Genomic DNA, 24,707 nt, shown 5'->3' with positions numbered 1-24,707 from the left:
CTATGTTGGCTGGGATGCAATCACCTCTTTCGGTTTGAGTTTTCCGTTCATATTGTGGTACGAATAATGCCCCATGTTATATGTAATAACTAGGCCTGTAACGGTGCATGTACCGAACCGAACTGTTTCAGTACACACCTGTTCGGTTCGGTACACAGCTGTACCGAAACGGCACACTATGATGAGAAAAAGGAAAAGGAACGAAAGACGTCATTCGACGTGGAACTTTAAATATGAACCCGAAATATGAAATAGCAGTTGATGTAAGGTTAAAAAAAACAACAAATATGATGTGAACCTGGAAGGAAGAGACTGAAGACCCTCCACCATCAGTCCAGTCCAGTTTGGATCAGTTCAGGTTCAGGTGAAAGACAACAACGAGGAAAGAGACGGTGAAAAGACAGATGTTGTTTGGTCCCTATTAGCTACGGTAGTTCTAAAACACTGACACTAGCTCTGTCTGTCTGTCATGCATGCTGTATAATAGAGGAATAAATAGAACATTGAAAGTATGTAAAGTTTCACTTTCGTTTCACAGCAGCATTCGTTACATTAGTTATGGACCGCACCCCCACCCCCCGGCTCCGACAAAAAAAAAAAAAAAAAATCCCCCGTGCACACAGGCTCACACAAATACACACAGTGTCCTAAACAGTTTGTTCTCTCTCCTAAAATAAATAATTTGGTTCATTGTGTTGTCATAGTTTCTCATCAGTTTGTTTCAACAGAATACCAGTTTACTCTCTTGTTAATGTTGTAATTCATGTGGAATTTTTATGTTATTTTTCTGCAGAATGTGAACTGACGGAACTGTGATTGGATTTTTCTTGTTTGTCTTGTGTCTTGTTTATCTTTCAGGGAAAAGTGCAATACAATACAATACATTTAGTAATATTAATAATTTATTTTATTTTCTATTTGATTTATGGCAGCAGAATTATATTATTCCTGTTTTTCTATATTCTATTGTCTCCAAAAATTGGGGGAAAAATGTTGAAAAATTCATAAATGCATTAATAGACATTTTGAGGGGTTTTCTTTCTTCCTGTACCGAACTGCAAAAAAAAAAAAAAAAGAACCGTGGCTTTGAAAACCGATAACGTACCGAACTGAAAATTTTGTGTACCGTTACAGGCCTAGTAATAACCTATCAACACATGAATAGACAACATTTATTCATGTTGTACTAATATATTGTTGCAATTATTATAAGTTGTGTCATTTTTCTTTGCATAACAAATGAATATCAGTTAGAAATATTAAGTGTCATTGAGCCTTAATGCTTTAATAATATCTGTATTCTATCTCTAATGAAAATCTGTACTGGCCAATCTCTGGTCTTAATGATTAACAAATGAAAACAAAACGAACCAGATTAAACTTGATTCACAGTTGTTGTTCAGGTTTGATTGGTTTGTGGCAGTCATTGTGTTTGTGCTTGAAACTGTTCTGTGGTCATCCAGAAATACTGCCTGAAGGAACTCCCTTTTTTTTTTTTTTTTTGACGAAAATGGAACACAATAATGTGGGCAATTCGCACCAGACTCGGTGTGAATAGTTGTCATGCAGATAAATTTGCATGTGGATTATCACACTGAGACACAGCTTTAAGTCTTTTCTGGTTCCTAGTATATTGTAGTGCATGGTGACTAGGTGTAGGCACCCACACAGCCAGTGTTTTCCAGCCACTAATCTTGTTTATGCCCTGTTCTGCAGTGATGCCCACTGAACAGGAACTATGCATAGGCCGCCCCTGGTTCTGTGTGGCACCATGTTGCTGCTGCCCTGCCTGATCATTGTCTACCCGCTGGCTTGTGCCATTTCCTGCCATATGCAGCTGTCTCACACAACTCCTATCAACAGCTAGTCTGAGCCCCAGCTGTTTTCTAAAAACCCAGCAGAGGCAGAGGCAGACAACAGATGCACACACATATACATAAACAAGCACATTTTTACCAACTCCATGCTATCTATCTATCTATTTATATATATATATATATATATATATATATATATATATATATACCCCAAGAAACATCATTACACAATCATATGGGTATGTGATCACAACTGTGCACACATGAAACTGCACCTGCTAATGATCTTGAACTTAAGTAAATGAAAATATCTGACAGCGGCTTTGATGAATGTGTCCCAGCATCAGCAAGGAGGTTTGAAGTTATTAACCATCGCACGGAAATAGCAGCCTCATCCTAATGATAACAGCATAGCCCTGCCTTCACATATGCACCACAGTGACTTTAAATGACAGACCTGGGAAACCACAAACCATCCTGCTGCGATCAAAACGCCTCTGTAGTTTGTTTACCCTTGTGCTTGGATGGGATATAGGGCACGCTATTCACGGTGTTAATAATTGACAGATTTGACCACCATATCGCTATATATTTCCTCTGTGCTCTCATTTCATTTTTTTTTTCATTTTCCTGTCTCATATTGACAAAATGTAGTAGATTCTGACATGCATCAATATTCTATGCTTCGGTAACGAAGGAGGAAAAATGAGCTGCCAGGAGCCGAGGGGGGCCTTGTTGTTCGGTGGTAAAGAAACAGTAAGAAAAACACATGCACAAAAAACAACTGCTGCAACTCAAGACTTTTTAATGTGTGTATGATTTGTTTAACCCTTTCATGCATGAATTGTGAGAACCTTAAGCAAGATTTTTTTTTTTCCCTGAGTGGTTTTATTCCTCTTCTGGCATTAAAAAAAAAAAATGTAATTGAAATTTTTTTATGAAGCTATATTTCTTGGACTTGCAAAAAATGTGCGCAAAGTTGGACACCATGACATGACCCCACCAAGTAGACTGGCAACAGAGCATGAGCAAAAAAAATAATGTTGCCGTAACTTGATAAAATAAGTTCAAGCACCATCTTTTTTAGTTCTCTTCAGTAATATTTTGAAGTCCTCATTACTTGACACAGCAAGTTGAGTCAGCGAATTCCAAGTTGTATCAGTTCAGTTGTAATGCCATATATGTCATACTGTGTGGAAATATGGGGCAATGTGTATAAAACTAATTTAGACCTGATAATTAAACTCCAAAAAAAAGCTATTAGAGTCATAAACAAAGCTGGTTATCTCCAATAAGTAATCCACTTTGTGTAGAATCTGGTCTACTAAAATTTTTCGATATTGTATATTTAAAAACAATGGAATTTATGGAATTTATGTTTCGCGTTAAAAGTCCTTCCTTCCTTTTTGTATTCAGAAATTTTTTAAGTTAAGAGAAGGACATTATAATTTAAGAGGGATGTTTGTGTTTGAAAAATGTAAAGTAAGAACAAACGTTAAATATCACAGTGTTTCAGTTATTGGTGTCAAGCTATGGAACGAATTGAAGGATGAAGTGAAATTGTGTAGCTCACTGTTGAGTTTCAAAAAGAATTTAATTTGTCAAATTATGGAGGGCTATGAAAGTAATATGATTACAAAATAACTTATAACACTGAATGTAGTATAATTTGTGTGTAAGTATTTATCTGCTGCAACTTCAGGTGTGGACTAAGGATGTGAATAGGAGAAGCAGAACTAAGCCTCCGGCTTCAGCTTCTTCCTTTTTCAGTTACAAAATGTGTTAATTTTATGTTTGTTTGTTTTTTTTTAAATATGTATGTGTTTTGTATTTTGTATTTAACTGAAAATAAACATTCATTCATTCATTCATTCATTCTGTATTCCACGTTGAGCCAACTCGACTGACAGTTGTAAGAACTTGATAAAATAAATTCAACCAACATCTCTTAAAGGTATCTCAAATAATATTTTCCAATTCAACTTACTTGATACAGGAAGTTGAGTCAGCAGACTGCATGTTGCATCAACTTGTGTTTTTTAAAGTGTAATAAACTTGACACTAAAAGTTGACTGAAATTAACTCAAGTCACAGCAACAAGATGTCTTCACTTAGTTAAGTTCAGTCAACTTATCTTTTTTTTGTGTTTTTTTACAGTGCATGCAATTTTTGAAGCAAAGAAACATGTATTTACTGATACACTGTAAAAACTATGAAATACCAACATTTTAATGCTGCTAATCTGATGTTTTCTCACATTTTAACATACTCTAATACTAGTCATTACTCACCTCATGGAAATAATATGCAAAAAAAAAAAACCCAAAAACTTTCTGTTGTTAATTACAGTCTAATGACAATAACGAGCAATCGATTTACACTCAAACATATTAGTACAGATCAGATTTATCAAGAACAGCAAAGTTACAGTAATGTCATTAATGTCAGTGTATGGGATGAAGCATAAGGATCCAATGTGTCGGCTGATTTGAAACTAAAACAACAAAATCCATGAATATGTAAGAGAACAGCTGGAGAATAACTGTCCACTGGAGTGACCACTATGCATGAAAGGGTTAATATAAAAGACGTTCCTCAGTCGCACTACAACATGATAGCTGTTTAATGTATTCACAGATCGTACTCTTAACTGTTGTAAAGTTGAAAAAGTACCTATTAAAGCACAAAGTGATCAAATAAGTATTTTCTTACTTTTACTAAAGAAATCTGACAAGTTTGGTTTTGTCCTTGACAAGCAGTCTCCCCTAAATAAAGAGATAAATTATTCTTGCCTCAATTACTGAAAACCTCATTTGGCTGATTATTGGTGTAGAATGAGTCAATGCGGAAAGCACACTTGGCTTCGATACCTGCCACGATATGACTGAGCAATCTGAAAAGACGTGTGCAACTCGGAAGCAGCAGTGCAAAGTTGTTCTACGTTTAATGAGCATTGAGACATAGCGGGGTGGTTCATGGACTCCTTATGGAAACAAATAATTAAAAGTGTGTTTGACGGCAGCACAGAGGACAGTAGTTACAATGAAAACATTGACAAAGTTACAGTCTTTGGTATGACTGATGCATTCACTAATGTCACATGACACTAAAAGGGTAAAAAGATGTTTTTATTTTATAGACCTGACCACTTTCATTTCAAAACTTCATTCATTTTTATTGTTTTGATCACTGATTTTTCTGCTTGATTTGCTAGTTAATATGGCTTAACCCATAAGGACCCAAACATCCACTGGTGATATTAAAAGTTAAATAACTGTTGATCCACTAATTCTATCAATACATGTAAAAAATTGATGTAAAATTCAGTCTGTCATCTTTTCATGGTCATCAGATATGACCCATTTGGACTTTTAGAGGCTCCGTAGTGAATGTGGAAACACCGTCATCTTCTACAACATTGATTCACCAGTAAAACCCATAGAGTTGGATCAATGACAGTGGATGGAGACACTTGGTTGATGCTCAGTTAATGATAGATTTTACTGAAAAAGTCATTTTTTTTCTTGAGTTTTCTCTGTTTTTGGCATGATAATACTCAAATATTATCTCAGCATGATGATTAAAAGACATGACAAGTAAATTAAATATAGGAAAATACCTGATTTTCACTGAAACAATGCAAAATACAGAGGATATTGTTATAATAAGCGGTGATAAATTACCTGAGAAAGGGTAAATGGAAAGAAAAAAAAAAATTTCGGAACAGCCACAAAAGTGGTATTGGGTCTTTATAAATAACAGTGGATGGAGACACTTGTTTTTATTTTCAGATAACGATATATTTTACTGAAAATGTCACTTTTTCCTCTGTTTTCTCTGTTTCTGATATAATAACCCTCATCTTTAATCGGATCTTTTATGAACATCTACATCACAGGTGTCAAACATGCGGCCCGGGGGCCAAATCCGGCCCACCAAAGGGTCCAGTTCGGCCCTTGGGATGAATTTGTGAAATTCAAAAATTACACTGAGATATTAACAATCATTTTAGTTCAGGTTCCACATTTAGACCAATTCAATCTCAAGTGTGTCAGGACCAGTAAAATACTATCATGGTAACATATAAATACTCACAACTTCAAATTTCTCTCTTAGTAAATGTAAATATTTTCACGTATTAACACTAAAACAAAGTATAATTTCACAAAAAATGTGAATAACCTGAAATATTTTAAGAGAAGTAAGTACAATTTTAACAAGATTCTGCTTTATATTAAATGTTTTATGTATCTGTAGATCCACTGTGATCTGTAAATTATAATAAACATGTGGAAATGCTAAAGTGAGGCAGAATTTTGCTAAAATTACACTTTTTTTTTTCAGTTTGTTCATGTTATTCACATTGTTTGAAAGGATAGTCGGTAGATGTAAACATTTTCATTGTTTAATTTTACTTTTTTCACTCTAAAACATAGAAAAAAAATTTTAAGTTGACATTATTTCTATATTATTATGTTATTATTTTACCGGTTCGGCCCACTTTAGATCAAATTCAGCTGAATGTGGCCCATGAACTAAAATGAGTTTGATACCCCTGCCATAGAGGTACAGCTGCATTTCCTTTATTTAGATCTCAATTAGAGCACAGGTGTCAAACATGCTGCCCGGGGGCCAAAGGGTCCAGTTCGGCTTTTGGGATGAATTTGTGAATGCAAAAATTACACTAAGATATTAACAATCATTTTAGTTCAGGTTCCACATTTAGACCAATTCAATCTCAAGTGGGCAGGACCAGTAAAATACTATCATAAAAACATATAAATACTTACAACTTCAAATTTCTGTCTTATTAAATGTAAATATTTTCATGTATTTACACTAAAACAAAGTATAATTTCACAAAAAATATGAATAACCTGAACAAACATGAACCTGAAATATTTTAAGAGAAGTACAATTTTAACAATATTTTGCTTGATATTAAATGTTTTGTGTATCTGTAGATCCACTGTGATCTGTAAGTTATAATAAACATGTGGAAATGCGAAAGTGAGGCAGAATATTGCTAAAATTACACTTATTTTTTTCAGTTTGTTCATGTTATTCACATTGTTTGAAAGGACAGTTGGTAAATGTAAACATTTTCATTGTTTAATTTTACTTTTTTCACTCTAAAACATAAAAAAAATGTTTAGGTTGACATTGTTTCTATATTATTATGTTATTATTTTACCGGTTCGGCCCACTTTAGATCAAATTCAGCTGAATGTGGCCCATGAACTAAAATGAGTTTGACACCCCTGATCTACATGATCAGTGAATTAAATCTAAGAAAATACCAGATTTTCACTTAAGAATACAACAAATACTGAGCACAGTATTAGAATAAATGGTGATAAATCAATTAGGAAAAAAATAGAGACAAAAATCACTTGGGAACTGCAACAAAAATAGCACTGGGTCTATATGGGTTAAATAAATCGAATATGGAACATCACATTTAGGCATATTAATCAAAAGTGGCTCAAATTTGGCTCAAAATGGGCTCAGATTTGCCAAGCAGTTTCCTAAATCAGACATCTGAAATCTTAATATTCTATACACAGCATGCCAGTGTTGTTGACCTGCGGCCAACAGCTGACACAAGCTCAAAAGACAAGGCAATTTTGTGTAAAGCAACCATTTTCCAGACAGTAATTTGGTACGCAGAGGGACCAAGTTTAGTGCTCATACAGGATAGCAGCAGCAAATTGGCTACACTTAGCATCCTCTTGACATGTTGTTAGGCATAATGCATTCGTTTTCTATTACTTTTATCCAGAGAACAGCAAAGTATTACAGGGTCACATACTTTCAAATGGCATCTAATGGCACAACACAGTGAAAGGGCCTGTACGACCATAACAACAGGCACACTTTCCAACTGGTTTTGTGAAAAGGAAGATTGAAAGGATGTCCACGTAACAGACTTTTCTCCATTTCACCAGCCTTGAGCTCCTTTCATGACTAGCATTCGAGTTAGTAGCCAACGCACAAACACGGACACATGCCATCTACTTATATGTCCGCTCTTATGAAGCTTTGTCATTTCAGACCGCAGAGCGTGTCTTGATGACGACCGAAGTCAATTCGCAGTAATAATGGTTGTTTCTCCGTGCTGTTACCACACAAACACCAGTCCTGTATCCTGCCGTGTGTGATGCAAGTAATCAACCAACCAGTGGGTCAGATTGACACCAATCAGCCGTGGACTTTGTCTCACCCAGCATGACTGCCCATATCAGAGATGGCCTATACCTCCCGCGGAGCGCCATCTGCTCTACATTTCATCTCCGAGCGCCTTTACCATCTATCTGCCTTGATGCACACTTATGGGACTTGTGGAGGAGCCAGTTGGATTGTGTCATTCTGTTGCTCTCGGTGTAGGGGAATAAAGTATAAATGTACTTCGTAGCACTTTAGGCAATGATCATAATACATAATAGGTCGGTTTCTATCAGACGTTACTTGGTTATAGAGCACTGGTTCCCAGCCTTTTTTGGCTCATGACCCCGTTTTATCATCACAAATTTCTGGCGACCCCAGACATTCAAAACAGAGACATATTTTTTTGCTAAAATTAATTTGTTTTTGATCATGTAATAGTTTGCTATACTATGTTGCAAATAAATATTAATGTTAGAGGACATTTAATCTATATAATGTACATTATTTTGGACGGAGGCAGAAAAGCCAGGTGTAGATTACTGCACAAAGTGAGAATTTTATTTTCTTTGGTCAGGATATGTACAGTCAGTCCAGCTTGTATTTACAAGGCTGACAATTAATGCTGAACAAACAAGAACTCAAACTACTAATTATGAAAGAGCTGCAGCATCTGAAACCGACCACAATGAACATTTGACAGATAAACAGAATCACAGTGCTGCAGTTTCAGCTTCACAGTTTGTCATGTCTTTTATATATTGGGATTGTCTCTCTCTCAACTCACCATATGGTTATTATTAGTAAGTTTTTACTTTTTTTTTTTTTTTTTTTATCAATTACTGGAAATTTCAGGTGACCCCATGTGGGGTCCCAACCCCAAGGTTGAAAAACACTGTAATAGAGGGTTCCTGCAGGGTCATAAGTCATGAATTTACAAATCTGCATTTAACACGTTAAAAAAGTCTTTAAAAGATATTAAATTTGATATGCTAGGTCTTAAGTTATGTTGCCATAAACTTGTTAGTTGTATTGTGCTTAAATGTGTCTGTTAAATGTCCAAGCTGCAAAGAAACTAACATTAGTCGACTCAGTTTCACTCGCTGTAACCCGACAACTTTGTCGCCCTCGGAAAGGTGGGAATCAAAACTCACGAATCAAGTAAATAAATATATTTTCTAAATTCTAGGAGTCCCAAATTTTTGCCAGTATGGCCCTAACCCTATAATGCCAAATGTATCATATTTGACATATGAGTTTTGAAGCCCTCTCCATGATCTGTGTGATTTTTTTTTTCTTGAAAAACCTGATGTATGTAATTAAATACATGTAATACACAGATAATCCACCAGGGGGGAGGAATTCGTTCACCATAGGCCTTTCCAGTGACACTACAAGAACTTTGCCAGTTTTGAAAAGGAATTACCAATTTGTTAGACATGTTTGTGTTATATTATGTTTTTGTTTGTTCAAAAATAATAATATTTGAGCATTGAGACCTGATGTATCAAATATGACACAAAATTGAAACTCATACATGGAAATTGATATTTGAAAAAATATTTTTTGATTGTCCAGAAGGGCCAATAAAGGCTCCAGTTTCAAAGAACTGGAATTTTCTGTCAATGATTTAAAGGTGCAGGAGACTTTCGTGACCAGTTTTTCATTAAATCTGTAAAACCTCAGTCATAGCCTAAGTAACATGAATCTGTAAGTCTTTCTGTGATTACGCACCTGAATCTCTTGCATTACGGTGAACAATTTCGAAGTGCCATCCACCATAAATAAGCCATGTGTTTGTATTCAGAGCCGGGAGGGAACTCAGGCATCTTCGGAATCTTGTCGCAACGTGCATTGTGGGAAACGGAAGCTCGCGCAGCCACCTGACAGCGGCAGCGGCTACAGACACGACACAGAAACAGCAGGAGCTCCCTTCCCTCTATGCATATTCCTCCAGCCGTTTCCGTGTTTCAGACGTTTCCATGTCATGTTTGTTTCATTCATATAATATTATATGGTCATGCTGCCACTGCTGCTGCAGGTGGCTGCACAAACCTCCCTTTCCCACAATGCATGTTGTGACAAAATTCTTAAGATGCCTCCCGGCTCTGAATGTAAACACATGGTTTTGTTTATGGTGGATGGCACTTTGAAATTGTTCACCGTAATGCAAGAGATTCAGGTGAATAATCACAGAAAAACTCACAGATTCATGGTACTGAGGATATGACTGAGGTTTTACAGATTTGATGAAAAATTGGTCACGAAAGTCTCCCGCACCTTTAATGGTTCAGGCTTTACAGGGTTAAATGATAATACAGGGTTCCCGCAGGGCCTTAAAAAAATCTAAAATTTTCAAATCTGCATTTAATATGTTAAAAAAGTCTTTAAAAGGTATTAAATTTGGTATAGTGGTATAAAATTGGTGTAGTTAAGTTATGTTGCCGTAAACTTGTTTGCTGTATTGTGCTTAGATGTGTTTGTTAAATGTCCAAGCTGCAAAGAAAGTAACGTTAGCTGACTCAGTTCTACCCGTTCTAACCCGACAATTTATTTTGAAATTAGGACCTAATTATTGCTAACTTTGTAGCTCCCTGTAAGAAATGACTCAGAAAGGTGGGAATCAAAAATCAAGTAAATAAATACATTTTCCTAAATTCAAGGAGTCACAGTTTTTTTGCGAGTGTGGCCTTAAAACAGGCTGTGAAATGGGCATTAAATTCTGTTCTAAAGTCTTTAAAAGTCTTATATTTAACTTGTACAAACCTGTAGGAACCCTGTAATACAACCCCAAACTAGTACTGACCCACAACCCCTATTTTTGTTGCATTTTTATCCTCATTATGATGGGAACATGCACAATAAACTCACAAGATTGTCTGAAATTTGGTCAATGAGATGAAGACCCCACCAGCTGCCTTCACACTAATTGGTGTCGATGTTATTGCAAAAATACAGCATCCTCACACACTATCCTCATATCCTGCCTTATCAGAACCTAACTAATGACTGAAGAAAACATCCAATTTCAAGCTTAAGCCTCGATTCGGCATGCACGTGCATACATGTGTCATGTTGCGCATTCTTTTGTGGAAAATAATAGGATGAATTGATTTTATTTCGTTAACTGTATTTTCAACACAACATACAGTGCATTATTACAGTGACATACATTCTCATCTTTATCAATTCAGCGGAGGATTATGTCGTGTAAACCAGATCCAATCAGCATGCAGAAACAATTGTAGCATTGTCTGCAGCGTTCTATTGTGCTGAAGATTATATTATTGTTGCCTACCCTGCACCAGCAGAGGAATACCTCCGAGTCTGCCGTCGGCCTTGACACAGGAAGCCTTAGATCCATCATGCCATATCTTTGTCTTAGGGTGCTTTGTTACATTTTAGGGGCCTGCTCTAGGGTGAAGATAAATGCTGTAAACACTGCTTTATGAATGAATAAATTCCCTCCGTGCCGACACTGCTCGGTGGCCCACCGTTAATAAACTGATTCATGGCGTAATCCACTCTCTCAAGCGTTCAGAGCCCCTTTTTATACCCCCTATTTATGTTTGCTGTTATTTCAGAGAGTCAGCTGAAAGGAACCACATGAGGAAGAAGATAAATCACATTTCCCTGCTTTAATTTATAGAGGTGAGTGGGTGTTATATAAGCAGATTCCATCCCACCAAACACCGGTGGCGAGAGGCAACGAAGAGAAACCTGAGGGGGAGTCCAAGTCAGACGCAGCATCCTTTCCAATCGCCTGCAAAACGCAAAGTAAAGGCAGTTCATTACAAACCTCATTGCCCGTAACACGGACAAAAAAGTAAAGTTAGTCTAAAAATGAAGAATGTATTGCACTTCTGTCCTTACAGAGAACGTGTCTTTCATCATAGGTATCCACAGTCAAAGGATTCAGGGCTTTTTTTGTTGAAGTGAAACGGTTTTTGAGGAAATGCTGACAGAAGAGTCATAATTTCTAGAGCTAGTTCCTTGGGAAAAAAAAGTATGTCTTGCTTCTCGGAGCAAATAATTGCTCTGCTAAACTTCTTATTTTTGGAAGATATCAGTTGCATTTCTCATTTCAGAGAAATTGGAAAAATATGCTTTTGGGAAAGATCAATGGTATGTTGTATACCAGTTTTTTTTTTTTTTTTTTTTATTTGTAGTGAATTAAGCTCAAATAACATTTAGAAAAGACCATGATCACTTAAACTGATACTGTTAGGAACTGATGCTGATATACTAACAGACTAAGGGTGAAGACAATGTCCTTTACATATCGAAAGCAAAGGTTTATCTTTTAATTAACAATGGGATGGAAACATAGTTTTACACACACACACACACACAAATGCACACACACACTGTACAGATTTAATGTACCAGCTGGTCTTTAAGGCTGAGAGAAACAGGTGAACACAAGCTGAGCGACTCCTGCTCAAAGAGTGATTTGATATGCAAATAATGTTAACCCATGGTCCAGGTCTGACGGAGTGACCATCTGTTAGCGAGCCACAGAGGCTGGTGGACGAGACCTCCAGCAGTAAATCCCTTTGCCTTTGGCCCTCTAAAAATAAACCTACCTCCCATGTTTGTTGCTGTATTGGGGCTGCAGTAATAATGCAAATAAGATTCGCACTTGCATTTTTTGCTGTGATTTTTTCTTTAAATGCACATTTAGACCTGGTAATTCACAGTTTCCTAGCAATGATGCATCATATGCTTCAGTATTTTTCCATTTGCAAAATCATAATGTTAGATTATATTTTTAATAATGAAATTCATGGTCTTTGCCTAGATTACTGCTATGCTTTGTCTTGCTGAAGGGAAAGAAATAAAGCATGTTATGTATTTGATCTTTCTTGTCTGTGATGGAGAACAATATCTGCAGCAAAACAACAATTAATAATTTATTACGATCAACGCTGCCGCCATCACCACCAGAGAAAGTCTTATTATGAATGCTTGAAAGGCAGCGGACTCGATGTAACGTGAATGCAAAGTATTTTCAAAAATGTAGAATTATGTCTGTTTTATTCCATGAAAACTGTGAAGCAGTCTCGAAGAGTATTTATAATAAACTCCTCGGCTTTGCTATTTAAATGTAAAGTGGACTTGGATGTGCACAATACACCTGACAGATGACTTGACAGGTTGAAAAGCATCCAAGCACGGTGTTGACCTTTATTTGCAGTGGAAGTCTGATTAACATTTGTGCTTGTAGAATAATCCAGTTGACAAAAAGAAGCACGAGTATGAATAGTTATGTTTACAAAAATTCCTCTATATTTGTTAGCGCTAACACTTCACATTAAGAGGGTCCTTGGTTCAGTTCCAGTGTAGAATTTGCATGTTCTCTGTGGGTACCTAAGCCTCCTCCCACCATCCAAAGACACGCACATTAATAGGTTAAATGAACAGTAAAGAGGAATGAATTTGAGAGTGAATAGTTGGAAATGTCAGTTCTGAGATGAACTGGGAACATGTCCAGGGTGTAAACACCTTGGCCCATAGGTAGCCAGTGCAAGAGGCCAAAGTATACCCCCGACCGGAATATACCTGGGGTTAAAGCGGCCTAGGCCAGATTATACCCCATGATATCAGAAGTGTTGAATTTTTTCCTTCTTCAACATTTTATTGGGGTTCAGCTTAAGTTATGTAATGCCGTTAGTACAAACACTGAATCCAAATGCAGTAACTCGGACACAAAAATAAGGTTCAAAGGATTTATTATTCACAAACAGGTGAAAGAATAATAATAATAATAATAATAATAATAATAATAATAATAATAATAATAATAATAATAATAATAATAATAATAATAATGACAGAATCTTGAGGATAAAGGTGGGAGATATCCTCCTCTGATTCGTCCTCTGGTTCGAGGGCGGCAGCCCGTCTCCCCGAGCGGCGTTTGGGGTATTTTCCCCGACTGGGGAAAAGCAAAGGGAGGTCAGGGACGGAAACAGGTCATGCACAGGCAGGCTATCACTCAGGCAACAGGACATAAGGGCTAGACAAATACTCACGTACCAGAAAGTCAGGGCGAGAAGATCGAAACCAGGAAATCCAATGTGGCAGACAAAAACCGACAGGGAGCAGGCAGTAGGCAAAAAACCGAGGAATCCAAAAAGGGTCACAACAGGCAGACAAAATGAACAAACGAGGTCAAGACGCTGGTAAGAACTACAAGAGTTACAAACTGGCGACTGACAAGGGGAAAGGACAGGGTTTAAATACACAAAAGGGAGGGAAGACAACTAGACACAGGTGGAGCAAATCAGGGCGGAGACAGGTAATCAGGACAGAGGTCAGGATGAACGGGGAACAGGAAGTAAAGACGACGGACAAGACACATGAGGGAAAACTTAACAAAATAAAACAGGAAATGACAAACAAAACATAAAAGACAGACAAAACCAGACTAGCGTCTGGCAGCAGGTATGACAAGTTAAGTGTAAAACCTAATTGACTTAAATCTTAAAGGAGTGATATTTAGCTTTTTAAAACTGAATTATGCATTTTAAAACATTTCCCTGACGTCTACATAAACTGTAAATGCTCTGCTTGGGTCTGAATTCTTCATTAATTCAACTCCACAGATCCATCTTCAACCCTATTTCTGAGTAATGACACCAGAAAGGTGGTTTTGAGCACTGGCCCTTTAAATGCAAATGAGCCACTTCAGGCCCCGCCCCCTCCAGGTTGTTGACTGTGCTGCTCTGTCCCGTTCAACCAACAACTGAACATTTTAAGTAATCGGCTCAAAATTCGCACGTATTTTCAGTGTGGTCAAACAATTATATCGTACTCGGAGAAATGTTCATCAGAAGTCTTGACCTTATATGTACAAATGTCGTGAAATTACTAGTCATAGACGCAACATATTAAGGAGGAATTAAAACGGGTTGTAGAACTCCACTTGATTTTTGCCAAAATGAATATAAAGATAGCTTTGCAGCACCTGAAGGGTTCAAATTCAAACTTTTTGAACTATTAGGGCACAAATACACAAATAAATGAACCAAAGACTAATAAAAGTGGGTTTAGCAAAATATGACCCATTTAAGACTTTAAATTACTTGTATTACTTCAACTAGAAAAACCTTAATCAGTAAAGAATGTTCGACAAAGATCAAAGATTACCACACTTGTCAGTATTGTTTACACATTAGAATAAAAGCACATCAAAAACAAAACATTATATCACAACTGGAACATGATGTTCAATTAATCTGACTGTTCATTATATAATAAAAGTCCTGAAACTTCAAGTTCTAAGACTAGTTCTCACTACAATATAAATGTTCAAAGTTAAACACTGATGACAACATAGAATAGAATAGAATAGAATAGAATAGAATAGAATAGAATAGAATAGAATATCTTTAACCCTTTCATGCATGAATCTTAGTCAAGATTTTTTTCGAGTGTTGTTTTTTCTTCTTTAGGCAAGAAAAAAACAATGATATTGATTCTTTTTTTTTTTTTTTTTAAATTGACCTATTTTTCATGGAGTTACAAAAATGACCACTCATTTGGACACTATGTTTAATTTTTTAAGCAAAGAAACATGTATTTAAAACCCATCATCAGAAAGTGATATACTATGTGAAAACTATGAAACAAAAGCCTTTTTGATGCAGCTAATCTAATGTTTTCTCACCTTTTAACATAATCTAATACTAGTTCTTACACACTTCATGAAGATAATAAAAAAAACCCCAAAAACTTCTGTTTAAGAAAACTGTTAATTAGAGTCTAATAACAATTGGCAATTGATTTACACTCAGTCATGTTGGTGTAGATCAGCTTTATCAAGAACATAAAGTTACAGTAATGGTATGAATGTTAGTGTATTATGGGATGGTGCATAAGTGTCCACTGTGTTGGCTGATATGGAACTAAAACAATAAACTCATGAATATACAAGAGAACAGCTGTAGAATAACTGTCCACTGGAGTGACCACTCTGCATGAAAGGGTTAATGTCCTTATAATTAAAAATGGCAGGTGATGAAAAATTTTGTAATTCTTGTGTATATCACTCAACACTACTGATATCATGGGGGTATAATCTGGCTCAGTGGGGGGTGTATTCAGCCCTAGGCCACTTTAACCAGTGGTGATTTCTCACAGACTGCAAGGGAAGCTCGACTTCCCCTAAAATTACGAAAATGAAATGGTCAAATATGTTCGGTTGTGTAGACATTTCATTGACTACAAATGTGTTAGAACACGTTCATCTCAAGGACGAGTTCGTTCAGAATCAGCTTTATCACAAATCAACAGACTCGATGTTGTTCACTTCTCATCCATTCCCACTGCGCTGTTTTCTCATTCAATCTCTGCTCAGTGCATTTGCCCGTAGACGCTCAGTGTCCATGCACTTCAATGGGACTGAGTGGAACAGTTTTTTTCATTGCCTCAAAGCTGGACAGTAATTGGATAAATGCCACGATGTTGTCCCGCCCCCGGACGCCGGGCGTCTCTGGGGGTGAATGGAGCTGTGGGCAGAGCTCGGCTGGGCTGGACGCCAGGATTCCACGTGCTGATTGGAGGATCAGTCGAAAGGCTGAATCCCGTTTGATTGACAGCTATTTTGAGATCTACTCCTTCACTGACAGAGTTCAGTTTAACCCTTTCATGCATAGGTCACTCCAGTGGACAGTTATTCTCCAGCTGTTCTCTTGTATATTAATGGGTTTAGTTGTTTTAGTTCCATATCAGCCAACACAGTGGACACTTATGCATCATCCCATATCCTGACATTCATACCATTACTGTAACTGTGCTGTTCTTGATAAACCTGATCAGCACGAACATATTTGAGTGTAAATCAATTGTTATTTGTTAGACAAAAAGTTTTTTTTTGCATATTATCTCCATGAAGTGAGTAATTACTAGCATTAGAATATATTAAAATGTGAGAAGACATCAGATTAGCAGCATTAAAAATGTTTTTATTTCATTGTTTTCATTGCACTTTCTGATATTTGGTTTTAAACATGTTTCTTTACTTCAAAAATCAAATGCATGGATATTTTTGTAACTCCATAGAAAAAAAAACAACTCAATCACATTGTTTTTTTCATGGCTAAGGAGGAATAAAAACACTCAAAAAATAAATCTTGACTCAGGTTCTCACAATTCATGCATGAAGGGGTTAATACCATCGCACATTCTGCTGTGAAATCGAGAGAGAAACCACAACGAAATGACTTGTTCATTTCTTGCACTGTAAATAAAACACACTTATTGTTCTTCCTTGTTTTAATTTAAATAATTTCAACGTTTTCTTGTTTACTTGGTACGATACAACCATTTTCTTAAAAAGGAACGGCGGGCCGAATTTATGTTTAAATAACTTGACTTTTTTCTTTTTTTTTTTTTGATGTAAGCCGACAATGAGCTTCCCCTGTCTGAAAGACGAGCAGCTGCCACTGACTTTAGCCCAGGGTATAGTGCAGCCTGGGGGTATACTTTGGCCTGTTTCACCGGGATAAACTCTGACCCCCTCACATGGAATAAACAGTTCAGAGAATGAACAGATGTGATCATTTAAATGATTTATATGTAAACTACAAAGTGGGAGCAAACAAATATGTAGTAAACACAACATATAGAAAGTTAATAGTGTAATTATTTGTCAGGATTAACGACATGTCCTTAGTGGTCCAGAATACAGCGTGAAAACCTGGAGCACGAAGAACCGTAATTACGCAATAGACCAAAGTGAGGTCAGCTGCATGAATATTGATTACAAACCAGAAGCTGCACAGCTGAACACAATCAGGGTAATTAGCGATTCCATTACTGCTGCTGATTGGCTATGTCTCCAGGACTCACGCAGCCCCCCAACGCGGACGAAACCAGACCTCCACCGCGTCTGACCATCCACTACTAATATCTAACAGAAAATCCATCTGACAACACAGGATTAAAGCCTGGAGGAGGCTTTGTTCTGATGAACCCATGGAGCTGTCACGGCCCAAAACATGTGCAAAACCATCATTATTCTATTCAAAGATTATTGAAAATAATGAAGCGAAAATAGCATTAATAGAGCGTGGGGCTCAACAGTGTCAACCGTACAGTTAAGATTCAAAGCACATTACGTTTCCGCCACGAGGAAAGGAACTTTTCATGCGGCAACGGAACGAACCTTAAGGTCCATTAATTAGCATTTATTTCCTTTTTCTTTTAGTTAAAAGCTGATGCAGAGAAACAAGCACTATTTGCTGTTTAGAAAGCAATAGGATTGTGCTTGAGGTTATGCTTGAGGTTTTAGTCACATGCCATGAAAATCAGAGTTATAGTTAGTAATGGGTCTCTGCCTCTGAAATGCAAAGTGAAAGCACTGTGAATGCTTACTCTACCGTCTTTTTCTGATGCATAGAGTTAGTTGATATGAGAGCTGAGCTTTAAGTTGGGAAAAAAAAAAAAGGAAATAAAATTAAATCTTTTCCATTTACTCTGCTTCCAAAGGAAAACCTTATGCCCCTCATTTTCCGCATTGTGAAAGGCAGAAATAATGATTTCCCTTTTGGTATGCATTTTTCTCCATCTCTCTGGTGGAATGTTGATTCTCTGGGAGCAGAAAGGCAGCGTGTGGTGCTCGTGCCTTATTAAAAGTCGTCTCTGCATTCCGTATCTTATCAAATACAGAAGCAAAAATTACGAAAACAAGCCGCTATGTTAGTTTGTCTGGCTGAATGGTAAATATCAGGTGAATAATTAGCTTTCCCTGTCGCTGTTTTTCTCTTTTGTAATGTAAAGTGGTTGAGCACCTCTGAGAGAAGGGTACTGTGTTGCTTCTGTAAACATCATTTCAACCATTGCTCACAGCCTTGGCACACCCAGTATAGGGGCTGCATGAAAAGTAAACTGGGTCTTCAATAAAACCAATTAAAGTTCAATCAGCTGATCCTATCCTAGCCATAGTGCTGCATGTCACTTCATTTAGAAGTCAAATCAAATCCATAAGCCTCGACAAACCTTTAATGATTCACTGATGATCAAATAAACATCGACTAAATGCAGAAGAATTTATATTATCTGGAACGCAATGTGTGTGTTTTATGCAAATGACCAAATCCCTAAAAACCTTTCATTTAGTTCACCTCACCGATAAATATCTAATGTTGCTTTTAAGTTCAGATTTGCATAAAGAGTGTGTTTTAGTGTTTGTATGCTGCACCGTATGCGCATTCTACCACAGATATACAGGCAGTGTAAGGTTACGCTGTGCATACTGTGACACTGATTCTTTTTTTTAACCCTTTCATGCATGAATTATGAGAACCTTAATCAAGATTTTTTTTTTCCCTGAGTGTTTTTATTCCTTTTTAGGCATGAAAAAAAATGTTATTGAGATTTAATTTTTTTATGAACCTATTTTTCATGGATTAACAAAAATAGCCACTCAGCTGGACACCATGCGTTTCATTTTTGAAGCAAAGAAACATGTATTTACTGTCATACTGTGTGAAAACTATGAAATATTTAATTTAATTTAATCTAATTTAATTTATTTGCACAAAATAAAACAGCAATAGAAAAAAACAACATTCAAACAAGTATCAAAAAGAAGCCAAAAAGAAGGCTTATATGAATACCTCCCCTGAAATGAACAATACACAAAAAAAAAATTAAAAAAATAAATAAATGGGTTTTTTTAATGTTGCTAATCTGATGTTTTCTCACATTTTAACACACTATAATAGTTGTTATTACTCACTCAAATAATATGCAAAAAACAACAAAACATTTTTTTTTAAACCTATTAATTACAGTCTAATAACAATTAGCAATTGATTTCCACTCAAATATGTTGTGACAGATCAGGTTTCTCTAGAGCTGCAAAGTTACAGTAACGGTATGAATGGCAGTGTATTATGGGATGGTGCATAAGTATCCACTGTGTTGGTTGATATGCAACTAAAACACAGGTGTCAAACATGCGGCCCGGGGGCCAAAACCGGCCCGCCAAAGGGTCCAATCCGGCCCGTGGGATCAATTTGTGAAATGCAAAAAATTACACTTAAGATATTAATAATCAAGGATGTTCAAATCATTTTTAGGTCAATTCAATCTAAAGTGGGTCAGAACCAGTAAAATACTACCAGAATAAACTATAAATAATGAAAACCACAAACTTTTTTTTTGGTTTTAATGTTTAAAAAAAAAAAAAAAAAAAAAAAAAAAAGTTAAATTACAAAAATGTTAGCATTTACAGACTAGCCTTTTACAACAAATGTGAAAAACCTGAACAAATACGAACAACCTGAAATGTCTTAATAGATGTGGAATTTTAACAATTATCTGCCCGTTACTAAATGTGTGTATTTGTAGATCCACTGTGATCTGTACGTTATGACGCACATGTATAAATGATAAAACTAAGGCATAATATTGTTAAAATTGCACTTATTTTTCTTCAGAATTTTCAGGTTGCTCATATTTGTTCATGTTATGTTCAAGTACAGTTCGTAGATGTAAACATTTTCATGACAGAATTTGACTTTTTTTACTCAAAAACACAGAAAAACTTTGGAGTTGACATTATTTATCAGTTCTTATGCTATTATTTATATTATTTTACTGGTCCGGCCCTCTTTAGATCATATTAAGCTGCATGGGGCCCCTGAACTAAAATGAGTTTGACACCCCTGAATTAAAACAACAAAACCTATGAATATACAAGAGAGCAGCTGTAGAGTAACTGTCCACTGTAGTGACTGCTGTGCATGAAAGGGTTAAAAATGTACAATAGGCAAAATACATTATTTAGTACGCCCTGAAGTTTTCCTCAGAAATGTTAATCCTGAAAGGCACATTCCACTGATTTCACACGTGAAGGTCAGAATTCTGAAGTCTGGGAGAATAACCTTGGTGGTGACATCTAATGTGTTTTAGAGATGGCAGATTTATAATAGAAGAAAATTACTGCGTACATTTACAACGCAAAGAAATCTAACATTCAGGAGGAAAAAAATAGGCTATTGGTTGATTTACTGAAAAATGTGAGTTACAACGTGATCTATTGTATTACAGTATGCAGATAATTTTCCCATCATCATCTGGTGGAAATTAATTTTTTCTTCCTGATAACTCTTTTCTGTCTGCTGTGTGTTTTGCTAAATGTAATGCTGCTGCCTAGCGTACAGGAAATAAGAACATCAGAGGTGGATCTGTAAAGGCAGACATGTTAACAATAGTTTGGAGCAGGAAAGAACACACTGCTTAATTGGCTGATAACTGTTAAGGTGAACATGTTAATAATGTGAGTAATGACTCTGAGCTTTAAAATGTGAAACTGAACACCGACATCAGCAACAGGTAATTCACATCAACACACTGTAAGCCCGGAATTTGTATTTACAGTCTACTCTCGTTAAACCGCCCGCCGTTATACCGCCATGCACAAACAACACTTATACCATTGATTTCCCGACCGTTATACCGCCAGCGTGATTGCCATCGAGTACGCATAAATTTTAACAATGCACTGAAACAAACGCGCCAGACGCTGATCGCGACAAGCTACGAGTAGGTCTACGGAACGGCCACCGTTCATTTATCGCAGAACACTCAGTAGGTCAGGATGTCGGGAAGAGGACGTGGGATTAAGCCAAAGCCTCAAGATGATGGGGTGTCATTTCCCGACACGGTATAATAATGCTTAAAATGTTTCCCCACTTTAAATGATCCCTTACAACATAACAGAATCAAGATTTATTTAGAAACGCAATTAGAACGGGTTAACGGAGGCAGCATAGACATCATATAGTAAAGACATGCACATTATGGACGCAGCCCGTTGTAACGCCATTTTCGCTATACCGCCAATTTGGCCGTGAACGGAAGTTTGCGGTATAACGAGAGTAGACTGTACTAAAAAGCTTTAATTACAATGCACTTAAATGATTTAAGTTTTATGATGTTACTATAAAATGTTCAGTATATTCTACTAATTTGTAGACATAGTTGAAAGTACGAAAAAGTTTAAGTTGAATGGAATTAAATCACTAAGTTTTAGTCATGACCACACCTTTTTATCTTCGCATTGCATTGTGGGTATTGGGCATCTTGTTGAAAATGTGTTATTTTTATGTGCAGGGGTTCAATGGGGTTGTGGTGTTAGTGTTAATTTGGATTTAATGTGTGTATGGCAATGTTTATTTGCCTTTTTGTGTTTGTTTTTGTATTTTTGTAGAACTGCACCATGAGTCAGAGCCAGAGGAAGAACAATCGCTTTCCTGTTCATCTAATTGTGTAATGTACAATGGAATTCTTAATAAGTTAATAAATTAAAAACTCTTTGTACATTAGTATATGATATTGAGCTAACTTCCATTCATGCTACAATATAATACGTTGAATAGTTTCATAGCTATTATGGTCAGGAATAGGATTTTGAGTTTGATTAACTTAAAAAAAGCTGTTAATGATAAAATAATCTGGCTGCAATTGAGAAAATTAGTCAGTGTAACCTAAAGTGCTGAGTTGAATGGTTGGATAGTGGGGTTGATTTTACAACAGATTTAAAGTACAGATAACTTGTCTTTTAGTGTCTTCTACTTAATAATTTAAATTCAATACTTTTAGCATTAAAGTTTGAACCTACTTAAACCAATTGATTAGTCAATCATTACTCAAATCATTTAAGTGCAATCACTTGCCTCAAATTTTTTGAGTAAACTCTACTCATCCGGGCTTACAGTGCACTATGTACACCACGGGTGTCAAACATGCGGCCCGGGGGCCAAATCCGGCCCGCCAAAGGGTCCAGTCTGGCCCTTGGGATGAATTTGTGACATGCAAAAATTACACTAATATATTAACAATCCTTTTAGTTCAGGTTCCACATTCAGAACAATTCAATCTCAAGTGGGTCAAACCAGTAAAAAACTACTATAATAACATATAAATAATGACAACTTCAAATGTTTCTCCTTGTAAATGTAAATATTTTCATGTATTTACACTAAAACAAAGTATAATTTTGCAAAAAATGTGAATAACCTGAAATGTCTTAAAGGAAGTAAGTACAATTTTAACAATATTCTGTCTGTTATTATAATGTTTTGTGAATTTGTAGATCCACTGTCATCTGTAAGTTATAATGTACATGTGTAAATGATAAACTGAAGCAGAATATTGTGAAAATTATACTTATTTTTTCCATTTGTTCATGTTATTCACATCTTTTGAAAGGATAGTTTGTAGATGTAAACCTTTTTTATAATGTTAATTAACTTTTTTCATTCTAAAACATATAGAAAAGTTTGGAGTTAAATTATTTATATATTATTATGTTATTATTTCACTGGTTCGGCCCACTTCAGATCAAATTTAGCTGAATCTGGCCCGTGAACAAAAATGAGTTTGACACCCCTGATGTACACACACACACATAGGGCAAACTGGATCTGATTTATATTGTTTATTGTTTGTTTACTGTTTATACAGATCCCCATGTGGTTGCTACTCTTCCTGGGGGCCGTTAAAATACAGATACATTTACAATATACGCACATAAATAAAAACAAATTTACAATTCACTGTTATCACCAGCAAGCTCAAAATGTCATCTCAACACATAAATCTTAAAACAATTAAACTTTTATATTTAAAGTCAAAACAATTATTTGCATTATTGTATTTCCTTGAGTAGTTCTTGTTGGAGTGTTTTTTGAATGAATGTAAGCTTTTAGTGTGTTCGATGTATATCACAGGTGTCAAACATGTGGCCCAGGACCCAAATCCGGCCCGCCAAAGGGTCCAGTCTGGCCGTTGGGGTGAATTTGTGAAATGCAAAAAATTACAGTAAGATATTAACAATCCTTTCATTTCAGGTTCCACATTCAGACCAATTCAATCTCAGATGGGTCAAATTGGTAAAATACTATCATAATAACGCATAAATAATGACAACTCCAAATTTTTCTCTTTGTAAATGTAAAAATTTTCATGTATTTACACTAAAACAAAGTATAATTTCGCAAAAAAAAAAAGTGAATAACCTGAACAAATATGAACAACCTGAAACGTTTTAAGAGAAGTAAGTACAATTTTAACAAGATTCTGCCTGTTACTAAATGTTTTATGTGTTTGTAGATCCACTGTGTACATGTGTAAATGATAAACTGTGGCATAATATTGTTAAAATTACACTTATTTTTTCAGTTTGTTCATGTTTTTCACATTGTCTGAAAGGATAATTTGTAGATGTAAACCTTTTCATAATGTAAATTTACTTTTTTCGCTCTTAAACATAAAGGAAAGTTTGCAGTTGACATTATTTATATATTATTATGTTATTATTTTACTGGTTCAGCCCACTTCAGATCAAATTTAGCTGAATCTGGCCCCTGAACTTAATGAGTTTGACACCCCTGATGTATATCATGATGTTTTAATCATCCTTTTTACAGGTTTTATATTGACATTTTTAGTGATCTTTGATGACTTTTATTCATTTTAGTCTGCTTTTTGTCTTTTAATACTTCTACCAAGGAATGGAGGAGGCTATGTTTTCATTGGGGTTTATTTGTCTGTCTGTTAGTGTGACAGGTTAAAATGCCTTAGCGCATTATTTTTTTGAAATGTTCCTCATAGGTCATTAATATATTTATTTGTTCTCAGGTATTATTATAGATTTATATATATATATATATTGTTACAGAAGTGCAAAGGTACTGTATAATTACATTT

This window comes from Sphaeramia orbicularis, chromosome 20 (genome assembly GCF_902148855.1).
Source record: "Sphaeramia orbicularis chromosome 20, fSphaOr1.1, whole genome shotgun sequence".
NCBI classification, from domain to species: Eukaryota; Metazoa; Chordata; class Actinopteri; order Kurtiformes; family Apogonidae; genus Sphaeramia; species Sphaeramia orbicularis.
This window is presented reverse-complemented; position numbering follows the sequence as displayed.